The sequence below is a fragment of the Plecotus auritus genome, assembly GCF_963455305.1.
Source record: "Plecotus auritus genome assembly, chromosome: 1".
Lineage (NCBI taxonomy): Eukaryota > Metazoa > Chordata > Mammalia > Chiroptera > Vespertilionidae > Plecotus > Plecotus auritus.
The window spans coordinates 36442597-36459537 of NC_137770.1; the positions used below are offsets into that span (position 1 = coordinate 36442597).

A 16941-nucleotide genomic window follows, 5' to 3' on the forward strand; every position below is an offset into this window, starting at 1 on the left:
ATATGCAAATTGTCCCCTCGACCAGGAGTTCGACCAGCAGGCAGACCGGCCAACCGCCCATATCCCCTCCCCCTGGCCAGGCTGGCCGACCCCACCCATGCATGAATTTATGCACTTATGTGTTCAGAGATCATAATAATCTGGCCACTCAGTGTACTTCTTATACTATTTTCAAAGAAAATGCCCCTCTTCCCTCAGAACACCGAAGTCAGCCCCAGAATCGTTCAGAACAACCAACTCACCCGGCTCTGTGGAACATGCACAACTGCAAGGCACGTGAAACCCGGCATGGTATTTCTTTGAAAGAGTTGATTCAACAATTGCTTCGAAGCTACCTAAATACTTCCTGAAAATGCACCTCCACTCCCCCTTCCTCTCCTAACTGCAGATTAGGAATTTTTTCTAACTCTGGGTCATAATGACTCTTTATCCTCCTTGGAGTTAATAATATGCACTCCAACTGCGCAAAACTGCAGTTCCCACCTGAAAAGGGTAAAAGAGAGCGAGTTATTTATTTGAGGGTGAGAAGCACCAAAGGAATGTTTGCGAAAGAGGAGGTAGAGAAACCAGTCTGACTCACCAGGATAGCTATTAGAACCTTCTGCCTTCATAATTTAATAATTTTTTTTTGTAAATCCATAACCACCTGTTCAGTGGCATTATTATTTCTCCCTTTATGAGCAAAATTATCTTCCTGATAAATGTGCTCCAAGTTATTATTCATTTGCTATCAACCTCTAAGTAATTATTCCCTTTAGGGGACAGATGTAATTTGCTGCCCTGACGAAACTCAGACTCTGGCCATCAATATTTTGGTTAATCCTGAAAGTACTTTGTTTTTCTTATTTGTGCCTACAACCCCTGCAATAAAAAGCAAGTGCAAGAGAGCAGCTGGGATTCTGGGGGAGACAAAATGCCGAGTCTCCCATAAATATCGTAACCGGGAATAAAAATACAGAAGTTCCCAAGCACTAGCCACTCATTTCTTCACTGGATAGCTCTGTAGAGCTTCAGGCTGAGATGAAGCCAAGCTTCCCAGGATTAAAACCTGGAGGGTCACAGAAAGTCAGAGGTTAAACTGTGAAGCCAGAAGCAACATCTGAGCTGTTACTCTGTGGAACCTAAAAATGTGAAGTTATGTGTCATGAAGGGCCATTGTTGTTGAGTTAAAACACATTTTATTTTTTTCTATTTTGTTTTATTTTATTTTTTCCCATCACCATTTACCCCCCCTATGCTCTTTTCTACCTCCATCCACCCAATCATCTCACAGTCACCACACTGTTGCCCATGTTGGAATACATTTGAAATAGTCCTGCTTCAAACAAGAAGAGTCAAAAAAATCACAGCTGAGAAATTGTTACAGAATGTCTAGTTAGTCTGTTTTCCCTATGTATGAAAGAAAGAGAACTGATATTTTATTTTCATGCACACTTTTTAAAAAGCACATAGAATCTCAGAGTTGTAGGAGAAACCAAGATGGTGGCATAGATAAACACCTAAACTGCTGCCTCGCACAACAATTTCAAAACTACAACTAAAAGACAAAACAGACATCATCCAGAACCACAGGAAGGCTGGCTGAGTGGAAATTCTACAACTAGAAGGAAAAAGAAAAGCACACTGAGACTCAGAGGAGCTGCAGGAGGCAGAGGTACTGAGATACGCGCGCGGAGAGGACTGGCAATATGAGTGCGCGGATGGCTTTCTCAAACAGGAGGGAAACAAAAGCTACCGACTGCGCTGAACCCAGTTCCGGGCGAGATTCTAGGGACCCAGACTCATACGGGGTGAAACTGGACTGTCAGGAAAGAAAAAAGCACACTGAGACTCAGAGGAACTGCGGAAGGCAGAGGTACCGAGGTGCACACGAGGAGAGGGCGGGCAACTGAGTATGCGGCTGGCTTTCTCAAGCGGGAAGGAGACAAAAGCTCCTGAATGCACTGAACTCCAGTTCCGGGCGAGACTCTGGGGACCCAGACTCATTAGGGGAGAAACTGGACTGTCTGGCAGCGGGTAAAACTCGAGGGTGGCTTTCTCTCAGAGGTGCTTGCAGCGATTACCACGGGACACTGAGACACAGGGGCCTATTAGGGCAGGGCTGATGGGGAACCAATGCTGTCTGCTCCACCCTGAGACTCCGCCCCATCCAAACTGAGCACAGAGGCTTTTGCAAGTCTTGTCTCATAAGGGTGTCTCCAGCACAGAAGTTTGGGCCTCAGAAAGGATAGAAAAGCAGAATTAAATCATTGCTGAAGAGACAAAGCAGAAAAAATTGTAGTTCAGGGATTGTAGTGCAGGGAGACACCCTATAGGACACCTAGCACACAAAGCCACTCTATCAACTCAGGGAAGCAGTCAAAATGTGGAGACAAAGAAAAAGATCACAAATGAAAGAAATGGGGGAAAGCAAATGACCGGATATAGAGTTCAAAACCATGGTTATAAGGTTTTCCAAGAATTTTCTAGAAAAAGCCGATAAATTTAGCAAGACCCTCGAGGATATGAAAAAGGACCAACTAGAAATTAAGCATACACTGACTGAAATAAAAAATATTATACAGAGATCTAACAGCAGACTGGAGGATCACAAGAATCAAGTCAAAGATTTGAAATACAAAGAAGCAAAAAACACTCAACCAGAAAAGAAAAAAGAAAAAAGAATCCAAAAATATGAAGATAGTGTAAGGAGCCTCTGGGACAACTTAAAGCGTACCAACATCTGAATTATGGGGGTGCCAGAAGAAGAGAGAGAGCAAGATACTGAAAACCTATTTGAAGAAATAATGACAGAAAACTTCCCCCACTTGGGGAAAGAAATAGACTTACAAGTCCAGAAAGCACAGAGAACCCCAAACAAAAGGAATCTAAAGAGGACCACACCAAGACACATCATAATTAAAATGCCAAGAGCAAAAGACAAAGAGAGAATATTAAAAGCAGCAAGAGAAAAACAGTTAGTTACCTACAAGGGAGCACCCATACGACTGTCAGCTGATTTCTCAACAGAAACTATGCAGGCCAGACGGGAGTGGCAAGAAATATTCAAAGTGATGAATAGCAAGAACCTACAACCAAGATTACTCTACCCAACAAAGCTATCATTCAGAATGGAAGGTCAGATAAAGAGCTTCACAGATAAGAAAAAGCTAAAAGAGTTCAGCACCACCAAACCAGTATTATATGAAATGCTGAAAGGTATTCTTTAAGAAGAGGAAGAAGAAGAAAAAGGTAAAGATAAAAATTATGAACAACAAATACATGTCTATCAACAAGTGAATCTAAAAATCAAGTGAATAAAAAATCTGATGAACAGAATAAAATGGTGAATATAATAGAATCAGGGGCATATGAAGGGAGTGGACTGACAATTCTCAGGGGGAAAGGGGGGTGGTGGGTGCAGGAAGAGACTGGACAAAAATCGTACACCTATGGATGAGGACAGTGATGAGGGGGGAGGTAAGGGCAGAGGGTCGGGTGGGAACCGGGTCGAGGGGAGCTATGGGGCGAAAAAGAGGAACAATTATAATAATCTGAACAATAAAGATTTATTAAATTAAAAAAAAAAGAAACTCAGAGATGTAGAAGACCTCACTACAGTGCTCATATCTCTAGGGGAAATAATTCCATTTGAAATCTGAACCCTCTCCAAGGGGAAAAAAATGCACACAAAAAATTTTGTGAATACATTCATGGAATGTATTGACACTCCCTTAAAAGTCCATCCCCCCAAAAAAAGCCCTTTGAGGCTCTCAAATTCCAGGTTAAGAATTTCTGCTTCAGAGATAGTATGTAGTCCAACTTTTCCATCAACTCAACACAAAAAAAACAATTTCTCTTTCACATTACAGCTCTTCAAGAGAGTGGAAGCTGCTCACCTTCCAACTGACCTTGATTAGACAACATTTTTACACTTCTTTATCTTCCACTTATCGTTTCCCAAAGCATACAATCCGAATGTTCGGGGAAATGAAATGGCATGCCTCAAACTGAACTGAACTGCCCATCACTGGGAATGTACACAGAATGGACTCTCACTCGTTAGGGGTGTTGTAGAGCAGACTCAAGAATCGGTGCTGGGGGAGGGGGTACTGGCATAAATAGCTTCTGAATCCATTCCACTCTGAGATTCCTTGATGACATTGTACTGGAGTCCAATGCCTGCCTGTCTAGGTCCTTCAAGGGATGGCACTAAGAACTAAGTACTGTGCTTCCTGTGAGGTTCAACCAGGCAAAGCACATATCCTACTGTAATTCTGTGCATTAATTTGGGCAGAATCAACCTATTTTTACCCCCAAGGTAAGTAAGTGAATCCCTCCCAGCATCTAAGGTCTTATAACTTGTGGAAGTCATAACTTAGCTCTTATTGAATTCCAAGTTGATGAAACCCTCTCTTTTACACATGTGCTGCTAAGACCATTGTTGGCAATTCATTTATTCAGTGTGTTCACTTAGATAATATATTTTTATTGATAACTTATGATGCACCAAGCACATTCTAGACAGCCAGGATTGAGGCAGACAAAGTCCCTGTGGAGATAATTCTACATAGTGGTCTGAAACATGACTCTGGTCCTAAAATTTGCAAGTTTTCCATTCTCATGAAATATTCATGAGCATGTAGGCTAAAACACCTCCTTTTCCTTGAGGATAAAACATGAACTCTGTAAGTCCCACAGAGCTTTAAGGTAATTCTTCTGGAACTTCACTTTCAAGGTGAGAAAGTCTGACTCATTCACTTCAAGTAAAGAGCCAGAGGAATATAATCATAGCATCATAGAACATGAGAACAAAGTAAAGCAAACACATAAAGACATCCATGATAAAGGCTAACCTTGAAATTATCCTAAGAACAGAACATCTAATATATGTGCACAGGAAAACTGTAGTTATCCACTCCTACAAGTCTTGGACAATAATCCTTTCTTTTTCATCTATTAATTACAATGGGTCTAGGCCAGTGGTCGGCAAACTCATTAGTCAACAGAGCGGCAAACCACGGCGGCTCGCGAGCCATGGTTTGCTGACCACTGGTCTAGGCAATTGGAAACAGTTTCTGAAGCAGTTTTGAAAAGTGTTTGTTTTCCACAATATTAAATGCTAAGAATATAATTAGCTACTTAAATGTGAATGCTAATACATCAGTTGTGTCCACAGTGAACATTCTTTGCACAACACACCATTTGATACAAATCTGTGCCAAGATTTTCTTCTGCAATCACAAATTAACTGAAACTGGCCACAGGAATTCCTTCCTTACTGCCAAAAGCTCTCTTTTTAGGCTTAACGCTTTCCAATCTAAACAAGAAGAGTCACTGCAGATGTAAAGAGCTAAAAGAAGAGAAGAGAAAGGAGGGACGGAGAAGGAAACAAGCAGTTGGAGAACATCTTATGCAGACACTATCCTAGGCTACCATGCCAGAGACTGCTAGTTGCCCTCAATATCTACTCTCTCCTTCTTGCTTAGGACTAGAACCATCAATTATTAGCTAGGTAAATGGCTGTCCCAAATAAAGATGGCATTTCTCAGCACTGCCAACAACTCAGTGAGGCCATGCAACTAAGGAGATACAAAGTGCAACTTATGGGCAACTTTGAGATGTAGTGAGGGTGGTGAAGCAACAAGACAGAAGGATCCTGGGTCCCTGAAGCCAACACAGTGCCCCTAAACTAAGTTACCTGTAGGCGTGGCTTGGGTGAGAGAGAAATTAACTTGATTAAGGCACTGTCATATGGCGTTTTCTGTAGCTCATAGCTGAATTTAGGACATAACGGACTTATTTTATCCACACAATACATGCATTAGATCAGTATTATTGTCCCCTTTTTTTACACAATAAGAAAGAATATCTCTTCAAAGTCCCTCATAAGCAAAAGAATGCCATACATGAAAAAGAAAATGTAGCAGGTTGTCTGAGAAGCAAGCAGCACTTCTTGGTGCAAAAGACAAACAACAGCACTAACTGGGTTGTCATGGAAGTTCTTAACATAGAAATTTGAGGATTCAATAAGTACCCAAGCCTAGATTTAGTTTGAGGCATTTGATTTAATACCGAAAAGGAAATACACCCTAGTTCTGAATGCAAAATATATCAATTATTTACACACTAAATTGCTGCTGCTGCTGACACCTTTACTCTTAGGTTAAATTGCAATGAAGTTTCCTAGGCTTACTTTACAATTCCATCCAAATGCCAACTCAGAGCCTTACATATCATAGTTAAATATTCCATATATGGTAACAACCTCTGCCCCCTTTCTTCACTATATTTTTCTTTTTTATATATCCATGGCCCTTCACAACATTCTTGGTAAAACTAGGATTATCAAAAAAGTCACTTGAAGGAATTGTCTAACATGCAAGAATCACCAACTCAACTTTTCAGTCAAAATAATTTCAGCGTCCTCATACCTCTTTCCTTCCACCCTGATCTGCATGGACAGTGGTCTTACATAGCACTGTGTAAGTATTAACTTTGCTTGATTGAGATTTAATTTTTAAGGGAAACTATATATTTCTCCAAACAACAAGAACAAAAGGCTGATGGCAATCTCAAAATATATTGTAGTCTTAATGAAGAATGTAGTCCTAGAATCATTTTTGTTGATACGGTTTTGAAGGAAGATCAAATCCCTAATCATAATATGTTGAATTTTAATCTTTATAAAGAAGTGACAGCATGATTTTCAAGAACTTTAGAAAACATAGCAAATACAGATAATTAAGTTGTGTCAAACACTTTAAGCTGAAATTTCCTTTCCATTTGTCTAGGTCGGGTATTTAACTGTGCTGCGTCCCAATAATTGCATTAAGATGTTCAGAGGCTACAAATAAAGTTTTCTTCCAGACCTTAGCCTAGTAGGAGACAACTATACAACAATTAGCTCATAGCGTTCACCTTCACTCATTGGCCAAAACATAGGAAGGGCGGGTCATCTTGTGGTGAGGTCAGGAAGAGATTGGGGAGGAGGGGTTTGAGGTTTGTGCAATGATTGTTTGACTCTGTGTGATAACCCAGAGTAGTACAAATCAATAACTTATCACTTAAATCAATGTACTTTTTTAAGAGAAAAAGATAAAGAGATAGCTGTTCCATTACCTTGATATATTTCCAATGAATACAGTTGGTACCATAATTCTATTAAGTTGTAGCCCAACTAATTGGAATATTTTTTGCTACCCTAATAACTTACTATATAATTTAAAAATTCACAAGCATTACAGAATGAACAGAAATAATGTTATAATAATAATCCCTCCACCCCTTTCTAAGATTAGTTTCATCACCACCGGTAAGAACTTATAAAGCATTTTCTTTACTTCTTTACACATGGCACTAGTTGGGCCCTAAGTGTGATCTTTCTTTTGAAACCTTGTGTTGACTATTAAGTAAGTACCAAATAGTCTCATTTTAGAGATAAGAACCCAGGGCTCAATTTAAAGCCAAGTTAATAAACCCATAAAGCACTTCCTTTGGATAAAACAGCTAGTATCTTATTTAAGCTAGGATTTAAAACCAGGTCTGTCTGTTCCTAGTAAGCTTTTTCTTAACCACTGTACTATTACTAGCTCGTTCATCTCATTTCCATTAGGACATGTGTTTTGAGGTTGTTGCCACACAGGTGACAAAGTGTTATCTTTCTCTTGCTGGGTTCCCCATGTGACTGATCACAATTTGCAGAGTAGCTGGTTTGGGTTAGACAATGTTGACACAGAAGAGGCATAAACATATGGTTCTTCAATGGCTCTGAGCCCCTAACTCTAATCAACAAAGCCAGCAGGGCTCAGGCAAGCAGCTCACAACCTGAGGTGACACTACACAGTATGGAATACAGGCAGCTAAGGAGAGAACCCAGAGTGAATACATAAATAGGGCAGACACACAATTAAATATTGACACTGCCTACAGAGCAAAGGTTATGAACACAATGATACACAGCAGTTTCCTGATAGAGAGAATGGGACTAGGAAAATGGCCCCTTGCTTAGGATTAGTCACAGACAGCTTCTCAGAGGAGAATTTCAGGTGCTGTCAGAATGAAGAAGTGGCTAGTGGCTTTGCAGTAAAGAGTGATGATGTTGGACCCAATTCAAAGGGCAAAGTGAGTGGAAGCAGAAGGTTCTAAGACAACCCACCACTACAAGAACACAAGGCTGTGATGATAATGAAGCAACATAAGAGTGTTTATTTGGGTCAACAAATAAGATCTCCCATGCTTATTTAGCCAGACTCTGTGCTAAACACTGAGGGAACAAAGATGAATAAGTCAATGCGTATTTTCCAAAGGGAGACAAGACACAAACACAGATGTAACTATCACATGTCAGCTACTGAGCTGGAAGTGAGTACAGAGGGCTGAGGGAATGTAGAGGAGGTGCTACTGGAGGTGGAAGAAGAGTTTATCAGAAACAAGGCTGAGATTGTTTAGCTGTTTAATCTGATCGTTGGGAGTACAAAATCTGCACTCAAAATAACTTAGCTCTACCACTCACTGCGCTGTAAAGGAGGCAGACCACCTAACTTTTCTGGGCCTCAATTTCTTCATCTATAAAATGAAAATAAGAATAGTATCTACTGCCCTGACTGGGTGGCTCAGTTGGTTGGAGCATCATCCCATAACCAAAAAGTTGCAGGTTTGATTCCTGGTCAAGAGCATATACCTGGGTTGCAGGCTCCATCCCCAGTCAGGGCACATGCAGGAGGTAATCGATCATTGTTTCTCTCTCACATTAATGTTCCTCTCTCTCCCCCCTTCTCCCTCTCAAATAAATAAAAACATATCCACAGATGAGGATTAAAAAAAAGAAGAAGAAGAAGAAGAGTATCTACCTCATGTAGATGTCCTGAAGATTAAAATTTAAAAGAAAGTCTAGCAAATGCAGTAAACAATAAAAGTTACCTAGTTGCATTGCTGAATAGAATAATGAACATTTATTCAACAAATAAGTGAATGAATTCAATAATTTGGGGAGTGAAAGGGATTAAAAGGAAATGCATTTTGAATGTTAAGTGGCCACAATGCCTATGAACACCAAAGTAAAGGTTTCTAATAGGCAGTTGTATATGCAGGTCTAGAGACAGGAATTGAGCTAGAGATATAAATTTGAGAATCATCAGGTGACTAAAGTCATGAGAATGAATGAGATCATTTAAAACGAGAGAGAGGACGAACAGGAAGGCTAGGACCACATTCTGAACAGATCAAACATTTAATAATGAGGAAAGGAAGAGGAACCAGCAAAGGAAAACAAGGGGGTAGGAAGAAAATCAGATGTATAGTAACCAGATGAATAAAAGGCACAGGGACCAGCATCAGCAAAGGCAGAGGGTGTGTATGTGCAAGGTGGGAGTGGGAGGAAAACTACTACAATGTCAGTACTACCTGAGCATAAACTGAGAGGCAGGAGGGAGGTGAAGACTGAGATAAAAGTAAAGCCAAAGGGTGAGAAACCTTGTATGTGAGGTCAAGGACTTTGGATGATTAAGAAGCTCAAAGAGGTTTTAACCAGGACAGAGGTCTGATGGGGTATGCATACTAGACAGCTTGTTTAGTAGCTATGAGGATTATGTCTATGGGAAGCAGAATAATGCCCCCCCCCCAAAAAAAAATGTCTATGTCCTAATCTCTGGGACTTGTGAATATTTTAGGTTACATGGCAAAGGGGCATCAAGATTGCAGGTTGAATTAAGGCTACTAATCAGATGACCTTAAAATAGGAGGGTTATCCTAGATTATCTAGAGACGGACCCAATGTAATCACAAGAGTCCTTAAAAATGGGAGAAGGGCCCTGACTGGTTTAGCTCAGTGGATAGAGCGTCAACCTGCGGACTGAAAGGTCCCAGGGTTCAATTCCAGTCAAGGGCATGTACCTTGGTTGCGGGCACATCCCCAGTAGGAGGTGTGCAAGAGGCAGCTGATCGATGTTTCTCTCTCATCGATGTTTCTAGCTCTCTATCCCTCTCCCTTCCTCTCTGTAAAAAATCAATAAAATATATTAAAAATAAAAAATAAACATAAATGGGAGAGGGGATCAGAAGAGAGAATCAAAGAAATGGCAGCAGGAGAACATGACCCGCTATTGTTGGCTTTGAGGATGAAGGAAAGGGTCCACAAGCCAAGGGATAAGAGCAGCCTCTAGAACCTGGAAAAGGCAAGAAAATTCATCCCAAAAAATCTTCCAGAAAGAAATTTAGTCTTGCTGATGCCATGTGAGATGCATTTTTTGACTTCTGAACCACAGAACTAAATGGTAATAAATTTGTGTACTTTTAAGCTACTAAATTTGTGGTCTCTTGTCATAGTAACAATAAGAGATCAACCAAAGGACTTGTATGCATGCATATAAGCATAACCAATAGACACAGACACTAGGGGGGTGAGAGCATGTGCTGGGGTGTGGGTGGTTGAGGGGAGATAAAAGAAGAAGTAAAAGTAAAATTATATGGAAAAGAAGAAAGAATCTAAGAATAAAATTTGATATTTGAAAGGAAAAAAAGAAACTAATACAATGTCCTTAAAAGCTAAAAATATTGGAATCAGAAAAACCTAGGAGGCCTTCACATTAGTGCGGAGGAGAGATGATAAAGGTCTGTCTTAGGAAAATGAAATAGGGTAGGAATGAGACTGGTGCTTCTCTGAGCATCTATTGTTTACTATTCTTGTGATTCTCAACACATCAGATAGACAGGTAGGTCTCTTCATAGAACACGTGTTTCTGCAAAGTTAAGATATATTCCCATTGAAGAAGAACCTACCTAATAAGTTGAATTGGAAACTACTGCCAAAGGCAGTTTAAAATAGTGGTCACCCATTATCATGCTTTTAAGGCTATATCCAGGATCTGCCTTTTCTTCTAGGAATCCTCCCCCATATGTTGAATTTAGTTTTGTATTATTTCCAAAAGTTAGAAAAATGTTTTTATAACTGTGATTTCTCTCCTCTACATTTCTCTGACAACTAAAACTGCCTTGCCTACATGTTTGCAGTACTAGTGCTTTTCTCTCTCAGAAGCTACCTTTGGCTTCTCTTATTTTATGCAAGTAACTCATACTCATTGTAGAAATTTTAGAACACAAGCAAGCAAAAGAAAAAAAAAGGTAAATAATTCTAATCCCACCCCCTGGAGATAATCGTTTCTTGCATTTTCAGAGGATCTTTGATAATGTTTTATTAATATTTATACATACTTATTTATTTTGTTTTAAAAGAAAGGAAACATACTCAACTAAAATGTCATGCTTTTCTTGCCAGGCAATATATTATGAATCATTCCATGAATGTAAGTGAACTTTTAAAATATAATGCTTAAAGAGTATTAGATATTTCTTCAAAAGCACATATCATAATTTATTTACTCCTTCCCTGTATCACTGGATGTTGATTTCACTTTCCTTTACCCTCCATCTTCTGTGCCCTCTCCCTCTTTACCCTCTGTTCATCTAGGTGTTCTCAGACATCACCACTGGGTGATTTTGTCAGCCTTGCTGAAGCCTTCGGCTCCTACTACCACCACTGCCCTGGGTGGCTGCCAGGTCTTCTTCACCCAATTGACTACTCAGATCTCCTAGACCTCTTACCAGCATGGCACTGGGTAGCATGGAAACAAAGTGACCTTTAAACAGATCAGCAAACTTGACCTTTGTCAATAATGTTAGCAGTGACCAGCAATATATATCAGTCTGAAAAGTCTTCGATTCCAAAGCTTTGGTTACTAAGACTAAAAAGTTCCCTGCTTTATTATTGCTTTTAGCTTACAGGTCTGTGCTAAAAGACTTGCTACATCAGAGTCCTTACTTTTATTTGCAAGCAACAAAAAATGCCAATTCAAACAAACAAACAAACAAGGTTGTTTCAGCTAACTTAAATCAGGTAGGATTGCTCAGACAATTTCAGGAAGCTGGTGACCTCTTGGCTCTGCTATCTGTTTTGCTGGCTTTACTTTCAGTTTGGGAGGGTTTCCCCTCAAGATAGCAAGCACTTCCAGGTTTCTATAATTACAGCTCCAAGTCCAGTAGAAGATGCTTCCTTCCTCAATACCTCTAAAAAAATACATCTTGGAACTGGCTCTACTCGGACCACTAGGGTAATGTACTTGTCCCTGTGCTAGCTAGAGACATGGATAGGCTCACTGACTTCATTAGAGCTGGGTAACAGGCCTCCCATACCATGTACTAAGTATGGCCAAAGACATCAGATACCAGGAAGAAGGAAATGGATGCTATGTAAGCAATAAAATAGATATCCATGCAAGGGCAGAACTCTCCAGGACAGTGACGTCAACTTTTGGGGTTACAAACCCCAAAAGATAATTTAATTAAGCTCTTAATGGAGGAAAATGAGCAAAAGCACACACATTTGGTTTATGATACCCTTGTAGACTGAAATGTTAGTTCCTTCAATAGGTAGAAAATACAAGCAGCCTTACAAAGAGTTATGTTTCTCACTCATTTTTCATGCAAAAATTAATGGGTATTTCCTGAACAGTAATTGAAATAAATCCAAATTTTGCACCCCCCAAAAAATTATGCTCAAAGGTAAATTTCAAAAAGAAGACTGAATTAGAATTTAAAATTATGAAATGGTTTTGAAATAGAATGTAAGTCGTCTTTAATATTTAAGCAACTTTTCATTTTGATAGCAACTAGTCCTGAAAAAAATTACTCATACACACACAGAAGCCAAGAATCAAAGCACCCATCTTTCACCTTGACAGACAGGCAGGCTTGTATCAAGGAACACAAGAATGCGCCAAGATTTGGGTTGAATATATGTACCATTTTCTTTGTCCTCAAACCCATGAGATCATCTTTGGCAAAGACTGCATCATTGATGCACTGATGTCAGCAGGAAGAGAATTCATAATCCATGCTTTAATACGAAGGTCTTCCAAGTAGAAGCAACCTTCAAACCAGTTCTGCAATGTTTCCAGAGGTCTACAGAGTTCTACCCTTTGAAAGATCAACTACCAGACACTGTCACCCTAGACTCCAGCACATAGGAACAATTTTTCCAGCAGTGGGGTTCATATGGATATCTACTTCCTTTATAGTGGCAACCTGATGAAAAACAGTCATCCACCATGGTGACTTGGAAAATAAAACATATACCTAATTAATATGTATACACACACATATTCAAAAAGAAAACCAATAAAGAATTTACTCCTCCCTGCCATGTTTCCAATTGGGATTTTTATTTCTCTCAAAATAAGTGTGTTTATTTGTTCAACTGGGTGCTTCAAAAATTTGATGTCTAAAACCTCAAAGAATTTTATAGTAGAGAGTTTCATAGTGTGGTTCTATTTTATGGCATATATATTTAATATATACACATATATGTATTTGTATATACCAGTATATTAAATAGATAGATACTTTTTATCATCTTAAAATATAAGTTCCATGAGAACAGGGTCTTTGTTCTCTTTGCTGCTATATCCCTCTTGGCCAAAGATCTAAAGCCATTGCTCATCCATCAGTTTTTTCATGAAAAAGTCTGATGACATTTTGTTCAACATAAGACTGTCCTTGGTGTCCTATTTATAAAATTCAGAACATGACAGGAAAAGAGTAGTATTATTTGATGTCTCCCCAAAACCACAAACATATGAAAAAATTAGCAGACTCAGAGAATGACAAGGTTTTCTTCTAGACTAAGTGAGCAGGAGCATAGCATAGTAAGGAGAGTTGGAGGAAATTGGGTTGGACAAGGTCACATGTGACCCTCTAGGCCATGGTGAGACTGTGGATCTGATTCTACTAGTAGATATGATGGAAGCCATTGGAAGGTTCTGAGCCAGAATGTAACAGGCCTTATTTACAGCTTAAGAGGCTCACTTTGCTGCTATGCAGAGAATAGGCTAGAAGGACAAGTGATCACTTAGGACCCTTCCTCAGTAGTTCAAGAAAGGGGTAATGGTGGCTTGTACCTGGGTGACAGCGATGAAGGTAAATATATTTTTGAAGGTAGAGCTAAGCCAACAGGTATGACTGACAGATTGGATATGTGTTGTGAAGAAAATGAAAGAGTCAAGGATAACTCCAAGGATTTGGACTCAGCAGACATATAGTGCCTCTTTACACAACTGCAGAATGCTTTCAGAGGAATAGGTGGTGAGGAACAATCAAGGATTTGTCTTGGACATGTTCAATCACAGATGCCTACTGGACACCCAAGTGAACATGTTACCTGAATCAATGAGTCTGGATTTCAAGTCAAGCCTGGAGATGAAAACGGGGAGTCCTAAGAGTGTGCTAAAATAGTATGCATGTGACTAAATAAGATTCCTTTAAACAGACATCAAGATTCAGCAACAACATAACATATGAAACTTTTGCTTCACCGAAATGGCAAAAATAGAGATATTTCATCTGTGCTCCATCTGGGTTCAGAGGACAAGCTTTTCCTTCCCCTTGGAGTTCTGCCTGGCAAAGAAGCTTCGCTTGGACCTCAGCCTCAGAAATCATGAGGCTTCTCCAATCCTGAAGTGATATAACAATATATATTACAGAGAGATTAATGCTGTCCCAAACTGAACAAATTATAACTCCCCATACCATTTCAAAGATGTTAATAGCTTTTAAAGTTTCTAATAAGGGCCCTGACAAATTTGGCTCAGTGGATAGAGTGTCGGCCTGCATAATGAAGTGTCCCAGGTTCGATTCTGGTCAAGGACACATACCCGGGTTGCGAGCTCAATCCCCAGTAAGGGATGTGCAGGATGCAGCCAATCAATGATTCTCTCTCATCATTGATGTTTCTTTCTCTCTCCCTCTCTCCCTTTCTCTCTGAAATCAATAAAAATATATTTTTAAAAAATAAAGTTTCAAAGAAGGGCTCCTCAAATAAGAAAAACAGGACAGACCATCCTGAGAGAGCTCAGTAATATCATCCATTTGCATGCTAAAAAGTTGTGACTTAACTGATTTCTCCAAAGCCTGCTTCAAAATATTAGATTGGCCAGTAATTCTGGAGCTTCTCCAACTATGTGTGACTTCTTGTCTTCGGCACTGCAATAAAAAAATGTAAACAAGACTTCTTGTTGGGCAAAACCAAGTTTGGTCACTTCTCATGAAGAAGACCTGTTTTGCCTGGTGTGTTTTCAACATGCAGAGATATAAGGTCCTCCCTTCAGCTTTATTGCCTCCAAGCTCTTTTCAGCCAGAAAAAAAAGAAAAAAGATTTCATTTTCATTTCTGTCATTTTCTGTTGAGGCTAGACCAGTGTAAATAAAGTCTAATGTCCATAATCATAACCATAGGGTGTATTTTCTTTTATTTACACCAACAGAAAATTATTTAATTTCAAAACATAAAAATGGCAATAAGTATATGTATATCACCTAGCAGTATACATCAGCATCCCATGCCATCCGAACCTTAATGTATTATATGACATTCATTTTTCTTTAAGAACAATCTTAATAGGGTAAAACGAAAGTAGTTTTTTGGGCAGTCCACCAATCTCCTCAAGGCCATAGACTATGTCTTGTAAAATGTAAAGGAAGTCCTCATGCTTCCATGGTGGCAAATTGTATTCCCAGAATCCATCATTCATTCATTCATTCATTCACTCATCCTTTCAACAAGTAGTTGGTGGTCACGTACTATGCACTGGGCACTATGGCTCTGGGCAAAGCAGCAAACCAGACAAAATCCCTACACTCATGAACCCACAGTCTAGTGGTAGAAACAGACAAACTAGTAAACAAATACATTGAGTGGCCAGATTATTATGATCTCTGAATGCATAATAATCTGGCCACTCAGTGTGTGTGTGTGTGTGTGTGTGTGTGTGTGTGTGTGTGTGTATAATATATATACTATATATTATATATATAATTATAATTATATATAATTATATATATATATATATATATATATATATATATATATATATATATATATATATATAGAGGCCCGGTGCATGAATTCATGCATGGGTGGGGTCCGGCCAGCCTGGCCAGGGGGAGGGGACATGGGCGGTTGGCCGGCCTGCCTGCTGGTTGAGGGGACAATTTGCTTATTAGCCTTTTATTATATAGGATATATACACTGAGTGGCCAGATTATTATGTGTTCAGAGATCATAATAATCTGGCCACTCAGTGTAAATATATGATATATTTTCAGAGAGTGACAAGTACTAAAAAGACAAATATAGTGAGGTAAGGAAATAAAGATAGATTTGAGCTGTCTGCAGAGTGGGGAGAGGGTGTGGGGGAGGATTTTAAAAGGATGTCACATTTGAGCCAAGATCTGGATGAAATGAGGGAGGAAGACCAAGACTCCAAATTCCCCAGAAGAATTCATCACCCCCTACTTCATGTTTCTATTGCACTTTAAATCTCTATTCATTCATTTTGACAAATATTTCTTGAGTGGCCTACCACATCCCAGGCACTGTTCCCAGAGCTCCATTGTAGCTTCAGTTCATCCTGTTTCTATCTGTTCCTACCAAGAGATTGCAGTGACGGGGACAAGGTCTTTGTAGCTCCTTTCGTGTTTTGTATTTTGGGAAATAAAGTGTTTGATAGAGAGGTGAATAGATGGATAACTGGGCAGACAGTCCAAACCTCAAGTACTTCCAAGAGTCAATTTTGTTATTTTCCTTGCTGCTCCCCTAGTCAATATTCATCTTCTCTCAGAAGAAAACCAAGGTTACACAGACTCCTCCTACAGAACTCAGCAAAATAAATCAGGTTGGGCCTCTTGGGAAATAAAGGATTCGAGTAAAAGGAAATCTTTGATTTAAAATGTAGTTCATTATTCAACACTCTTTGCTAGACAGCCAATATAAAGGCCATAAACCTTGTCTTAACTCAATAATTCAAAGAGCTCCCCAAACACAGAGTAATACACTGACTTACTTGAAATCGTACCCAACAAGTGGCTCATTGGTCACAAGGGCACACAATGTCACGCTTGTGTGTGGCGCTGC

At 39.5% G+C, this 16941-nt stretch overlaps 1 protein-coding gene across 1 annotated transcript in view; it reads right to left on the reverse strand.

The window, feature by feature from the left end:
* SYT16 (synaptotagmin 16) overlaps positions 1-16941 on the reverse strand; it is a gene marked incomplete at its 5' end in the record, with an annotated part of 254269 nt that overhangs the window by 170938 nt on the left and 66390 nt on the right. The gene's annotated exons all lie outside the window — the stretch shown is intronic.